Source organism: Ambystoma mexicanum, chromosome 6q (genome assembly GCF_040938575.1).
Source record: "Ambystoma mexicanum isolate Mex_15411 chromosome 6q, UKY_AmexF1_1, whole genome shotgun sequence".
Classification (NCBI taxonomy): Eukaryota; Metazoa; Chordata; class Amphibia; order Caudata; family Ambystomatidae; genus Ambystoma; species Ambystoma mexicanum.
Window position 1 is genome coordinate 1,629,283,192 of NC_090937.1, and position 12,231 is coordinate 1,629,295,422.

The following is a 12,231-nucleotide window of genomic DNA, read 5'->3' on the forward strand; positions in this document are numbered from 1 at the left end:
TCTTATTTCTAAGGGCCGCTCCATCAGATAGCCCAGACAGGCAGGCGTTGGTGGTATAGTGGTGAGCATAGCTGCCTTCCAAGCAGTTGACCCGGGTTCGATTCCCGGCCAACGCAGATCAAATCTTTAAATTGTTCAAAATGCATTTTTTGGAAATCAGACTCATGCTGAAAGCAAAGCTGACACACTTTTCGTGAAAATCAAAACCCCATCCAGGAAAGGTTCTTGCATCCTAGTTTCTGCAACTGTCTATCGGTGAGGGGATTGAAGCGAGCAGGGCTCCTGGCCCCTCCCCGACAAAGCCCTGACGAAGGCCTGACAAAGGCCTATTCGCCTTGCCCTGACGGGCCTTGGTCCCAGCAGGCCACCGAGCACAGCACCTCAGCCTATTAGAGTGAGGTTTCAGGATCTCTCTCATCCTGTAAACCAACATACTGAAGAAGGTGAAACGTGTGGCTGCGCTCCTCACATGCTGAAGCAGCAGCAGCCCTTTCCCTGAAGCAAAGTTCCTTCATTCCTCCCTCCCATAACCCTTAGCAGGGGATTTATGGTAATTGAGTTGAGTTTCCAAACTGGCCCTTCCTTCCTTCCTTCCCATATCTGCCAGCTCGAGAAGGCTTGTTTTGTTGCACCTGGGAAGTAAAGTATCTATTTGCGAGAGAGAGAGAATGAGAGAGAGAGACAGAGAGAGAGAGACAGAGAGAGAAGGGGAAGGGGTGTTGGCAGTTAGGGTGTGAGCTAGAGAAATGAGGCCTGTCTGCAAATGGCCATGGGATGGGAGTGCGTGGTTGCAGGTTGTTTGGCTTTGTAAGGCCTACTGCCCGCTTCACTCGAAACTGGGTCTAGGGTTGTCGGTTTGTAGGCTGTAAAAGCCCAGAAAAGCTCTTGTTCTCCAACCAGCAGAGTGGCGCAGCGGAAGCGTGCTGGGCCCATAACCCAGAGGTCGATGGATCGAAACCATCCTCTGCTAACCTTTTTCAAATTATGTTTTTGTGTCATGGCATTAGGGCACAAAGAGCTGTAAGTGCCTGGATGCAATGTCATTCCTTGAACTTGCTGCCTCGTTCCACTCTTGCGCTAAATAGGAGAGGGTCCCAGCCCAGCCAACAAAATGTACTGTTCAATCAAACCAAACTTAAAACCAAGCTCCTTTTTTAAGGGGTCCCGGGGAAATGTTGGGCTGACCGGCAAGACCTCATGATGCGAACTGCTTCTGCGTCAAACGCAAGCTTTTTTCATTCCCAGCCAATGACTTATTCTTATTTCTAAGGGCCGCTCCATCAGATAGCCCAGACAGGCAGGCGTTGGTGGTATAGTGGTGAGCATAGCTGCCTTCCAAGCAGTTGACCCGGGTTCGATTCCCGGCCAACGCAGATCAAATCTTTAAATTGTTCAAAATGCATTTTTTGGAAATCAGACTCATGCTGAAAGCAAAGCTGACACACTTTTCGTGAAAATCAAAACCCCATCCAGGAAAGGTTCTTGCATCCTAGTTTCTGCAACTGTCTATCGGTGAGGGGATTGAAGCGAGCAGGGCTCCTGGCCCCTCCCCGACAAAGCCCTGACGAAGGCCTGACAAAGGCCTATTCGCCTTGCCCTGACGGGCCTTGGTCCCAGCAGGCCACCGAGCACAGCACCTCAGCCTATTAGAGTGAGGTTTCAGGATCTCTCTCATCCTGTAAACCAACATACTGAAGAAGGTGAAACGTGTGGCTGCGCTCCTCACATGCTGAAGCAGCAGCAGCCCTTTCCCTGAAGCAAAGTTCCTTCATTCCTCCCTCCCATAACCCTTAGCAGGGGATTTATGGTAATTGAGTTGAGTTTCCAAACTGGCCCTTCCTTCCTTCCTTCCCATATCTGCCAGCTCGAGAAGGCTTGTTTTGTTGCACCTGGGAAGTAAAGTATCTATTTGCGAGAGAGAGAGAATGAGAGAGAGAGACAGACAGAGAGAGAGAGACAGAGAGAGAAGGGGAAGGGGTGTTGGCAGTTAGGGTGTGAGCTAGAGAAATGAGGCCTGTCTGCAAAAGGCCATGGGATGGGAGTGCGTGGTTGCAGGTTGTTTGGCTTTGTAAGGCCTACTGCCCGCTTCACTCGAAAATGGGTCTAGGGTTGTCGGTTTGTAGGCTGTAAAAGCCCAGAAAAGCTTTTGTTCTCCAACCAGCAGAGTGGCGCAGCGGAAGCGTGCTGGGCCCATAACCCAGAGGTCGATGGATCGAAACCATCCTCTGCTAACTTTTTTCAAATTATGTTTTTGTGTCATGGCATTAGGGCACAAAGAGCTGTAAGTGCCTGGATGCAATGTCATTCCTTGAACTTGCTGCCTCGTTCCACTCTTGCGCTAAATAGGAGAGGGTCCCAGCCCAGCCAACAAAATGCACTGTTCAATCAAACCAAACTTAAAACCAAGCTCCTTTTTTAAGGGGTCCCGGGGAAATGTTGGGCTGACCGGCAAGACCTCATGATGCAAACTGCTTCTGCGTCAAACGCAAGCTTTTTTCATTCCCAGCCAATGACTTATTCTTATTTCTAAAGGCCGCTCCATCAGATAGCCCAGACAGGCAGGCGTTGGTGGTATAGTGGTGAGCATAGCTGCCTTCCAAGCAGTTGACCCGGGTTCGATTCCCGGCCAACGCAGATCAAATCTTTAAATTGTTCAAAATGCATTTTTTGGAAATCAGACTCATGCTGAAAGCAAAGCTGACACACTTTTCGTGAAAATCAAAACCCCATCCAGGAAAGGTTCTTGCATCCTAGTTTCTGCAACTGTCTATCGGTGAGGGGATTGAAGCGAGCAGGGCTCCTGGCCCCTCCCCGACAAAGCCCTGACGAAGGCCTGACAAAGGCCTATTCGCCTTGCCCTGACGGGCCTTGGTCCCAGCAGGCCACCGAGCACAGCACCTCAGCCTATTAGAGTGAGGTTTCAGGATCTCTCTCATCCTGTAAACCAACATACTGAAGAAGGTGAAACGTGTGGCTGCGCTCCTCACATGCTGAAGCAGCAGCAGCCCTTTCCCTGAAGCAAAGTTCCTTCATTCCTCCCTCCCATAACCCTTAGCAGGGGATTTATGGTAATTGAGTTGAGTTTCCAAACTGGCCCTTCCTTCCTTCCTTCCCATATCTGCCAGCTCGAGAAGGCTTGTTTTGTTGCACCTGGGAAGTAAAGTATCTATTTGCGAGAGAGAGAGAATGAGAGAGAGAGACAGAGAGAGAGAGACAGAGAGAGAAGGGGAAGGGGTGTTGGCAGTTAGGGTGTGAGCTAGAGAAATGAGGCCTGTCTGCAAAAGGCCATGGGATGGGAGTGCGTGGTTGCAGGTTGTTTGGCTTTGTAAGGCCTACTGCCCGCTTCACTCGAAACTGGGTCTAGGGTTGTCGGTTTGTAGGCTGTAAAAGCCCAGAAAAGCTCTTGTTCTCCAACCAGCAGAGTGGCGCAGCGGAAGCGTGCTGGGCCCATAACCCAGAGGTCGATGGATCGAAATCATCCTCTGCTAACTTTTTTCAAATTATGTTTTTGTGTCATGGCATTAGGGCACAAAGAGCTGTAAGTGCCTGGATGCAATATCATTCCTTGAACTTGCTGCCTCGTTCCACTCTTGCGCTAAATAGGAGAGGGTCCCAGCCCAGCCAACAAAATGTACTGTTCAATCAAACCAAACTTAAAACCAAGCTCCTTTTTTAAGGGGTCCCGGGGAAATGTTGGGCTGACCGGCAAGACCTCATGATGCGAACTGCTTCTGCGTCAAACGCAAGCTTTTTTCATTCCCAGCCAATGACTTATTCTTATTTCTAAGGGCCGCTCCATCAGATAGCCCAGACAGGCAGGCGTTGGTGGTATAGTGGTGAGCATAGCTGCTTTCCAAGCAGTTGACCCGGGTTCGATTCCCGGCCAACGCAGATCAAATCTTTAAATTGTTCAAAATGCATTTTTTGGAAATCAGACTCATGCTGAAAGCAAAGCTGACACACTTTTCGTGAAAATCAAAACCCCATCCAGGAAAGGTTCTTGCATCCTAGTTTCTGCAACTGTCTATCGGTGAGGGGATTGAAGCGAGCAGGGCTCCTGGCCCCTCCCCGACAAAGCCCTGACGAAGGCCTGACAAAGGCCTATTCGCCTTGCCCTGACGGGCCTTGGTCCCAGCAGGCCACCGAGCACAGCACCTCAGCCTATTAGAGTGAGGTTTCAGGATCTCTCTCATCCTGTAAACCAACATACTGAAGAAGGTGAAACGTGTGGCTGCGCTCCTCACATGCTGAAGCAGCAGCAGCCCTTTCCCTGAAGCAAAGTTCCTTCATTCCTCCCTCCCATAACCCTTAGCAGGGGATTTATGGTAATTGAGTTGAGTTTCCAAACTGGCCCTTCCTTCCTTCCTTCCCATATCTGCCAGCTCGAGAAGGCTTGTTTTGTTGCACCTGGGAAGTAAAGTATCTATTTGCGAGAGAGAGAGAATGAGAGAGAGAGACAGAGAGAGAGAGACAGAGAGAGAAGGGGAAGGGGTGTTGGCAGTTAGGGTGTGAGCTAGAGAAATGAGGCCTGTCTGCAAAAGGCCATGGGATGGGAGTGCGTGGTTGCAGGTTGTTTGGCTTTGTAAGGCCTACTGCCCGCTTCACTCGAAACTGGGTCTAGGGTTGTCGGTTTGTAGGCTGTAAAAGCCCAGAAAAGCTCTTGTTCTCCAACCAGCAGAGTGGCGCAGCGGAAGCGTGCTGGGCCCATAACCCAGAGGTCGATGGATCGAAACCATCCTCTGCTAACTTTTTTCAAATTATGTTTTTGTGTCATGGCATTAGGGCACAAAGAGCTGTAAGTGCCTGGATGCAATGTCATTCCTTGAACTTGCTGCCTCGTTCCACTCTTGCGCTAAATAGGAGAGGGTCCCAGCCCAGCCAACAAAATGTACTGTTCAATCAAACCAAACTTAAAACCAAGCTCCTTTTTTAAGGGGTCCCGGGGAAATGTTGGGCTGACCGGCAAGACCTCATGATGCGAACTGCTTCTGCGTCAAACGCAAGCTTTTTTCATTCCCAGCCAATGACTTATTCTTATTTCTAAGGGCCGCTCCATCAGATAGCCCAGACAGGCAGGCGTTGGTGGTATAGTGGTGAGCATAGCTGCCTTCCAAGCAGTTGACCCGGGTTCGATTCCCGGCCAACGCAGATCAAATCTTTAAATTGTTCAAAATGCATTTTTTGGAAATCAGACTCATGCTGAAAGCAAAGCTGACACACTTTTCGTGAAAATCAAAACCCCATCCAGGAAAGGTTCTTGCATCCTAGTTTCTGCAACTGTCTATCGGTGAGGGGATTGAAGCGAGCAGGGCTCCTGGCCCCTCCCCGACAAAGCCCTGACGAAGGCCTGACAAAGGCCTATTCGCCTTGCCCTGACGGGCCTTGGTCCCAGCAGGCCACCGAGCACAGCACCTCAGCCTATTAGAGTGAGGTTTCAGGATCTCTCTCATCCTGTAAACCAACATACTGAAGAAGGTGAAACGTGTGGCTGCGCTCCTCACATGCTGAAGCAGCAGCAGCCCTTTCCCTGAAGCAAAGTTCCTTCATTCCTCCCTCCCATAACCCTTAGCAGGGGATTTATGGTAATTGAGTTGAGTTTCCAAACTGGCCCTTCCTTCCTTCCTTCCCATATCTGCCAGCTCGAGAAGGCTTGTTTTGTTGCACCTGGGAAGTAAAGTATCTATTTGCGAGAGAGAGAGAATGAGAGAGAGAGACAGAGAGAGAGAGACAGAGAGAGAAGGGGAAGGGGTGTTGGCAGTTAGGGTGTGAGCTAGAGAAATGAGGCCTGTCTGCAAAAGGCCATGGGATGGGAGTGCGTGGTTGCAGGTTGTTTGGCTTTGTAAGGCCTACTGCCCGCTTCACTCGAAACTGGGTCTAGGGTTGTCGGTTTGTAGGCTGTAAAAGCCCAGAAAAGCTCTTGTTCTCCAACCAGCAGAGTGGCGCAGCGGAAGCGTGCTGGGCCCATAACCCAGAGGTCGATGGATCGAAACCATCCTCTGCTAACTTTTTTCAAATTATGTTTTTGTGTCATGGCATTAGGGCACAAAGAGCTGTAAGTGCCTGGATGCAATGTCATTCCTTGAACTTGCTGCCTCGTTCCACTCTTGCGCTAAATAGGAGAGGGTCCCAGCCCAGCCAACAAAATGTACTGTTCAATCAAACCAAACTTAAAACCAAGCTCCTTTTTTAAGGGGTCCCGGGGAAATGTTGGGCTGACCGGCAAGACCTCATGATGCGAACTGCTTCTGCGTCAAACGCAAGCTTTTTTCATTCCCAGCCAATGACTTATTCTTATTTCTAAGGGCCGCTCCATCAGATAGCCCAGACAGGCAGGCGTTGGTGGTATAGTGGTGAGCATAGCTGCCTTCCAAGCAGTTGACCCGGGTTCGATTCCCGGCCAACGCAGATCAAATCTTTAAATTGTTCAAAATGCATTTTTTGGAAATCAGACTCATGCTGAAAGCAAAGCTGACACACTTTTCGTGAAAATCAAAACCCCATCCAGGAAAGGTTCTTGCATCCTAGTTTCTGCAACTGTCTATCGGTGAGGGGATTGAAGCGAGCAGGGCTCCTGGCCCCTCCCCGACAAAGCCCTGACGAAGGCCTGACAAAGGCCTATTCGCCTTGCCCTGACGGGCCTTGGTCCCAGCAGGCCACCGAGCACAGCACCTCAGCCTATTAGAGTGAGGTTTCAGGATCTCTCTCATCCTGTAAACCAACATACTGAAGAAGGTGAAACGTGTGGCTGCGCTCCTCACATGCTGAAGCAGCAGCAGCCCTTTCCCTGAAGCAAAGTTCCTTCATTCCTCCCTCCCATAACCCTTAGCAGGGGATTTATGGTAATTGAGTTGAGTTTCCAAACTGGCCCTTCCTTCCTTCCTTCCCATATCTGCCAGCTCGAGAAGGCTTGTTTTGTTGCACCTGGGAAGTAAAGTATCTATTTGCGAGAGAGAGAGAATGAGAGAGAGAGACAGAGAGAGAGAGACAGAGAGAGAAGGGGAAGGGGTGTTGGCAGTTAGGGTGTGAGCTAGAGAAATGAGGCCTGTCTGCAAAAGGCCATGGGATGGGAGTGCGTGGTTGCAGGTTGTTTGGCTTTGTAAGGCCTACTGCCCGCTTCACTCGAAACTGGGTCTAGGGTTGTCGGTTTGTAGGCTGTAAAAGCCCAGAAAAGCTCTTGTTCTCCAACCAGCAGAGTGGCGCAGCGGAAGCGTGCTGGGCCCATAACCCAGAGGTCGATGGATCGAAACCATCCTCTGCTAACTTTTTTCAAATTATGTTTTTGTGTCATGGCATTAGGGCACAAAGAGCTGTAAGTGCCTGGATGCAATGTCATTCCTTGAACTTGCTGCCTCGTTCCACTCTTGCGCTAAATAGGAGAGGGTCCCAGCCCAGCCAACAAAATGCACTGTTCAATCAAACCAAACTTAAAACCAAGCTCCTTTTTTAAGGGGTCCCGGGGAAATGTTGGGCTGACCGGCAAGACCTCATGATGCGAACTGCTTCTGCGTCAAACGCAAGCTTTTTTCATTCCCAGCCAATGACTTATTCTTATTTCTAAGGGCCGCTCCATCAGATAGCCCAGACAGGCAGGCGTTGGTGGTATAGTGGTGAGCATAGCTGCCTTCCAAGCAGTTGACCCGGGTTCGATTCCCGGCCAACGCAGATCAAATCTTTAAATTGTTCAAAATGCATTTTTTGGAAATCAGACTCATGCTGAAAGCAAAGCTGACACACTTTTCGTGAAAATCAAAACCCCATCCAGGAAAGGTTCTTGCATCCTAGTTTCTGCAACTGTCTATCGGTGAGGGGATTGAAGCGAGCAGGGCTCCTGGCCCCTCCCCGACAAAGCCCTGACGAAGGCCTGACAAAGGCCTATTCGCCTTGCCCTGACGGGCCTTGGTCCCAGCAGGCCACCGAGCACAGCACCTCAGCCTATTAGAGTGAGGTTTCAGGATCTCTCTCATCCTGTAAACCAACATACTGAAGAAGGTGAAACGTGTGGCTGCGCTCCTCACATGCTGAAGCAGCAGCAGCCCTTTCCCTGAAGCAAAGTTCCTTCATTCCTCCCTCCCATAACCCTTAGCAGGGGATTTATGGTAATTGAGTTGAGTTTCCAAACTGGCCCTTCCTTCCTTCCTTCCCATATCTGCCAGCTCGAGAAGGCTTGTTTTGTTGCACCTGGGAAGTAAAGTATCTATTTGCGAGAGAGAGAGAATGAGAGAGAGAGACAGACAGAGAGAGACAGAGAGAGAAGGGGAAGGGGTGTTGGCAGTTAGGGTGTGAGCTAGAGAAATGAGGCCTGTCTGCAAAAGGCCATGGGATGGGAGTGCGTGGTTGCAGGTTGTTTGGCTTTGTAAGGCCTACTGCCCGCTTCACTCGAAAATGGGTCTAGGGTTGTCGGTTTGTAGGCTGTAAAAGCCCAGAAAAGCTTTTGTTCTCCAACCAGTAGAGTGGCGCAGCGGAAGCGTGCTGGGCCCATAACCCAGAGGTCGATGGATCGAAACCATCCTCTGCTAACTTTTTTCAAATTATGTTTTTGTGTCATGGCATTAGGGCACAAAGAGCTGTAAGTGCCTGGATGCAATGTCATTCCTTGAACTTGCTGCCTCGTTCCACTCTTGCGCTAAATAGGAGAGGGTCCCAGCCCAGCCAACAAAATGCACTGTTCAATCAAACCAAACTTAAAACCAAGCTCCTTTTTTAAGGGGTCCCGGGGAAATGTTGGGCTGACCGGCAAGACCTCATGATGCGAACTGCTTCTGCGTCAAACGCAAGCTTTTTTCATTCCCAGCCAATGACTTATTCTTATTTCTAAAGGCCGCTCCATCAGATAGCCCAGACAGGCAGGCGTTGGTGGTATAGTGGTGAGCATAGCTGCCTTCCAAGCAGTTGACCCGGGTTCGATTCCCGGCCAACGCAGATCAAATCTTTAAATTGTTCAAAATGCATTTTTTGGAAATCAGACTCATGCTGAAAGCAAAGCTGACACACTTTTCGTGAAAATCAAAACCCCATCCAGGAAAGGTTCTTGCATCCTAGTTTCTGCAACTGTCTATCGGTGAGGGGATTGAAGCGAGCAGGGCTCCTGGCCCCTCCCCGACAAAGCCCTGACGAAGGCCTGACAAAGGCCTATTCGCCTTGCCCTGACGGGCCTTGGTCCCAGCAGGCCACCGAGCACAGCACCTCAGCCTATTAGAGTGAGGTTTCAGGATCTCTCTCATCCTGTAAACCAACATACTGAAGAAGGTGAAACGTGTGGCTGCGCTCCTCACATGCTGAAGCAGCAGCAGCCCTTTCCCTGAAGCAAAGTTCCTTCATTCCTCCCTCCCATAACCCTTAGCAGGGGATTTATGGTAATTGAGTTGAGTTTCCAAACTGGCCCTTCCTTCCTTCCTTCCCATATCTGCCAGCTCGAGAAGGCTTGTTTTGTTGCACCTGGGAAGTAAAGTATCTATTTGCGAGAGAGAGAGAATGAGAGAGAGAGACAGAGAGAGAGAGACAGAGAGAGAAGGGGAAGGGGTGTTGGCAGTTAGGGTGTGAGCTAGAGAAATGAGGCCTGTCTGCAAAAGGCCATGGGATGGGAGTGCGTGGTTGCAGGTTGTTTGGCTTTGTAAGGCCTACTGCCCGCTTCACTCGAAACTGGGTCTAGGGTTGTCGGTTTGTAGGCTGTAAAAGCCCAGAAAAGCTCTTGTTCTCCAACCAGCAGAGTGGCGCAGCGGAAGCGTGCTGGGCCCATAACCCAGAGGTCGATGGATCGAAACCATCCTCTGCTAACTTTTTTCAAATTATGTTTTTGTGTCATGGCATTAGGGCACAAAGAGCTGTAAGTGCCTGGATGCAATGTCATTCCTTGAACTTGCTGCCTCGTTCCACTCTTGCGCTAAATAGGAGAGGGTCCCAGCCCAGCCAACAAAATGTACTGTTCAATCAAACCAAACTTAAAACCAAGCTCCTTTTTTAAGGGGTCCCGGGGAAATGTTGGGCTGACCGGCAAGACCTCATGATGCGAACTGCTTCTGCGTCAAACGCAAGCTTTTTTCATTCCCAGCCAATGACTTATTCTTATTTCTAAGGGCCGTTCCATCAGATAGCCCAGACAGGCAGGCGTTGGTGGTATAGTGGTGAGCATAGCTGCCTTCCAAGCAGTTGACCCGGGTTCGATTCCCGGCCAACGCAGATCAAATCTTTAAATTGTTCAAAATGCATTTTTTGGAAATCAGACTCATGCTGAAAGCAAAGCTGACACACTTTTCGTGAAAATCAAAACCCCATCCAGGAAAGGTTCTTGCATCCTAGTTTCTGCAACTGTCTATCGGTGAGGGGATTGAAGCGAGCAGGGCTCCTGGCCCCTCCCCGACAAAGCCCTGACGAAGGCCTGACAAAGGCCTATTCGCCTTGCCCTGACGGGCCTTGGTCCCAGCAGGCCACCGAGCACAGCACCTCAGCCTATTAGAGTGAGGTTTCAGGATCTCTCTCATCCTGTAAACCAACATACTGAAGAAGGTGAAACGTGTGGCTGCGCTCCTCACATGCTGAAGCAGCAGCAGCCCTTTCCCTGAAGCAAAGTTCCTTCATTCCTCCCTCCCATAACCCTTAGCAGGGGATTTATGGTAATTGAGTTGAGTTTCCAAACTGGCCCTTCCTTCCTTCCTTCCTTCCCATATCTGCCAGCTCGAGAAGGCTTGTTTTGTTGCACCTGGGAAGTAAAGTATCTATTTGCGAGAGAGAGAGAATGAGAGAGAGAGACAGAGAGAGAGAGACAGAGAGAGAAGGGGAAGGGGTGTTGGCAGTTAGGGTGTGAGCTAGAGAAATGAGGCCTGTCTGCAAAAGGCCATGGGATGGGAGTGCGTGGTTGCAGGTTGTTTGGCTTTGTAAGGCCTACTGCCCGCTTCACTCGAAACTGGGTCTAGGGTTGTCGGTTTGTAGGCTGTAAAAGCCCAGAAAAGCTCTTGTTCTCCAACCAACAGAGTGGCGCAGCGGAAGCGTGCTGGGCCCATAACCCACAGGTCGATGGATCGAAACCATCCTCTGCTAACTTTTTTCAAATTATGTTTTTGTGTCATGGCATTAGGGCACAAAGAGCTGTAAGTGCCTGGATGCAATGTCATTCCTTGAACTTGCTGCCTCGTTCCACTCTTGCGCTAAATAGGAGAGGGTCCCAGCCCAGCCAACAAAATGTACTGTTCAATCAAACCAAACTTAAAACCAAGCTCCTTTTTTAAGGGGTCCCGGGGAAATGTTGGGCTGACCGGCAAGACCTCATGATGCGAACTGCTTCTGCGTCAAACGCAAGCTTTTTTCATTCCCAGCCAATGACTTATTCTTATTTCTAAAGGCCGCTCCATCAGATAGCCCAGACAGGCAGGCGTTGGTGGTATAGTGGTGAGCATAGCTGCCTTCCAAGCAGTTGACCCGGGTTCGATTCCCGGCCAAAGCAGATCAAATCTTTAAATTGTTCAAAATGCATTTTTTGGAAATCAGACTCATGCTGAAAGCAAAGCTGACACACTTTTCGTGAAAATCAAAACCCCATCCAGGAAAGGTTCTTGCATCCTAGTTTCTGCAACTGTCTATCGGTGAGGGGATTGAAGCGAGCAGGGCTCCTGGCCCCTCCCCGACAAAGCCCTGACGAAGGCCTGACAAAGGCCTATTCGCCTTGCCCTGACGGGCCTTGGTCCCAGCAGGCCACCGAGCACAGCACCTCAGCCTATTAGAGTGAGGTTTCAGGATCTCTCTCATCCTGTAAACCAACATACTGAAGAAGGTGAAACGTGTGGCTGCGCTCCTCACATGCTGAAGCAGCAGCAGCCCTTTCCCTGAAGCAAAGTTCCTTCATTCCTCCCTCCCATAACCCTTAGCAGGGGATTTATGGTAATTGAGTTGAGTTTCCAAACTGGCCCTTCCTTCCTTCCTTCCTTCCCATATCTGCCAGCTCGAGAAGGCTTGTTTTGTTGCACCTGGGAAGTAAAGTATCTATTTGCGAGAGAGAGAGAATGAGAGAGAGAGACAGAGAGAGAGAGACAGAGAGAGAAGGGGAAGGGGTGTTGGCAGTTAGGGTGTGAGCTAGAGAAATGAGGCCTGTCTGCAAAAGGCCATGGGATGGGAGTGCGTGGTTGCAGGTTGTTTGGCTTTGTAAGGCCTACTGCCCGCTTCACTCGAAACTGGGTCTAGGGTTGTCGGTTTGTAGGCTGTAAAAGCCCAGAAAAGCTCTTGTTCTCCAACCAGCAGAGT

General features: G+C 50.1%; 8 non-coding genes across 8 annotated transcripts; all 8 read left to right on the forward strand.

Moving 5' to 3' along the window:
* Window positions 1-44: 44 nt before the first annotated feature.
* TRNAG-UCC (transfer RNA glycine (anticodon UCC)) lies at window positions 45-116 on the forward strand. Its single transcript has one exon. It is a non-coding gene; the product is annotated as a tRNA-Gly (tRNA).
* Window positions 117-1,301: 1,185 nt separating this feature from the next.
* Window positions 1,302-1,373, forward strand: TRNAG-UCC (transfer RNA glycine (anticodon UCC)). Its single transcript has one exon. It is a non-coding gene; the product is annotated as a tRNA-Gly (tRNA).
* A 1,189-nt stretch (window positions 1,374-2,562) lies between these two features.
* TRNAG-UCC (transfer RNA glycine (anticodon UCC)) lies at window positions 2,563-2,634 on the forward strand. Its single transcript has one exon. It is a non-coding gene; the product is annotated as a tRNA-Gly (tRNA).
* A 2,442-nt stretch (window positions 2,635-5,076) lies between these two features.
* On the forward strand, window positions 5,077-5,148 carry TRNAG-UCC (transfer RNA glycine (anticodon UCC)). The gene has a single exon. It is a non-coding gene; the product is annotated as a tRNA-Gly (tRNA).
* A 1,185-nt stretch (window positions 5,149-6,333) lies between these two features.
* On the forward strand, window positions 6,334-6,405 carry TRNAG-UCC (transfer RNA glycine (anticodon UCC)). The gene has a single exon. It is a non-coding gene; the product is annotated as a tRNA-Gly (tRNA).
* Window positions 6,406-7,590: 1,185 nt separating this feature from the next.
* Window positions 7,591-7,662, forward strand: TRNAG-UCC (transfer RNA glycine (anticodon UCC)). Its single transcript has one exon. It is a non-coding gene; the product is annotated as a tRNA-Gly (tRNA).
* Window positions 7,663-8,847: 1,185 nt separating this feature from the next.
* Window positions 8,848-8,919, forward strand: TRNAG-UCC (transfer RNA glycine (anticodon UCC)). The gene has a single exon. It is a non-coding gene; the product is annotated as a tRNA-Gly (tRNA).
* Window positions 8,920-10,104: 1,185 nt separating this feature from the next.
* On the forward strand, window positions 10,105-10,176 carry TRNAG-UCC (transfer RNA glycine (anticodon UCC)). The gene has a single exon. It is a non-coding gene; the product is annotated as a tRNA-Gly (tRNA).
* Window positions 10,177-12,231: the final 2,055 nt, after the last annotated feature.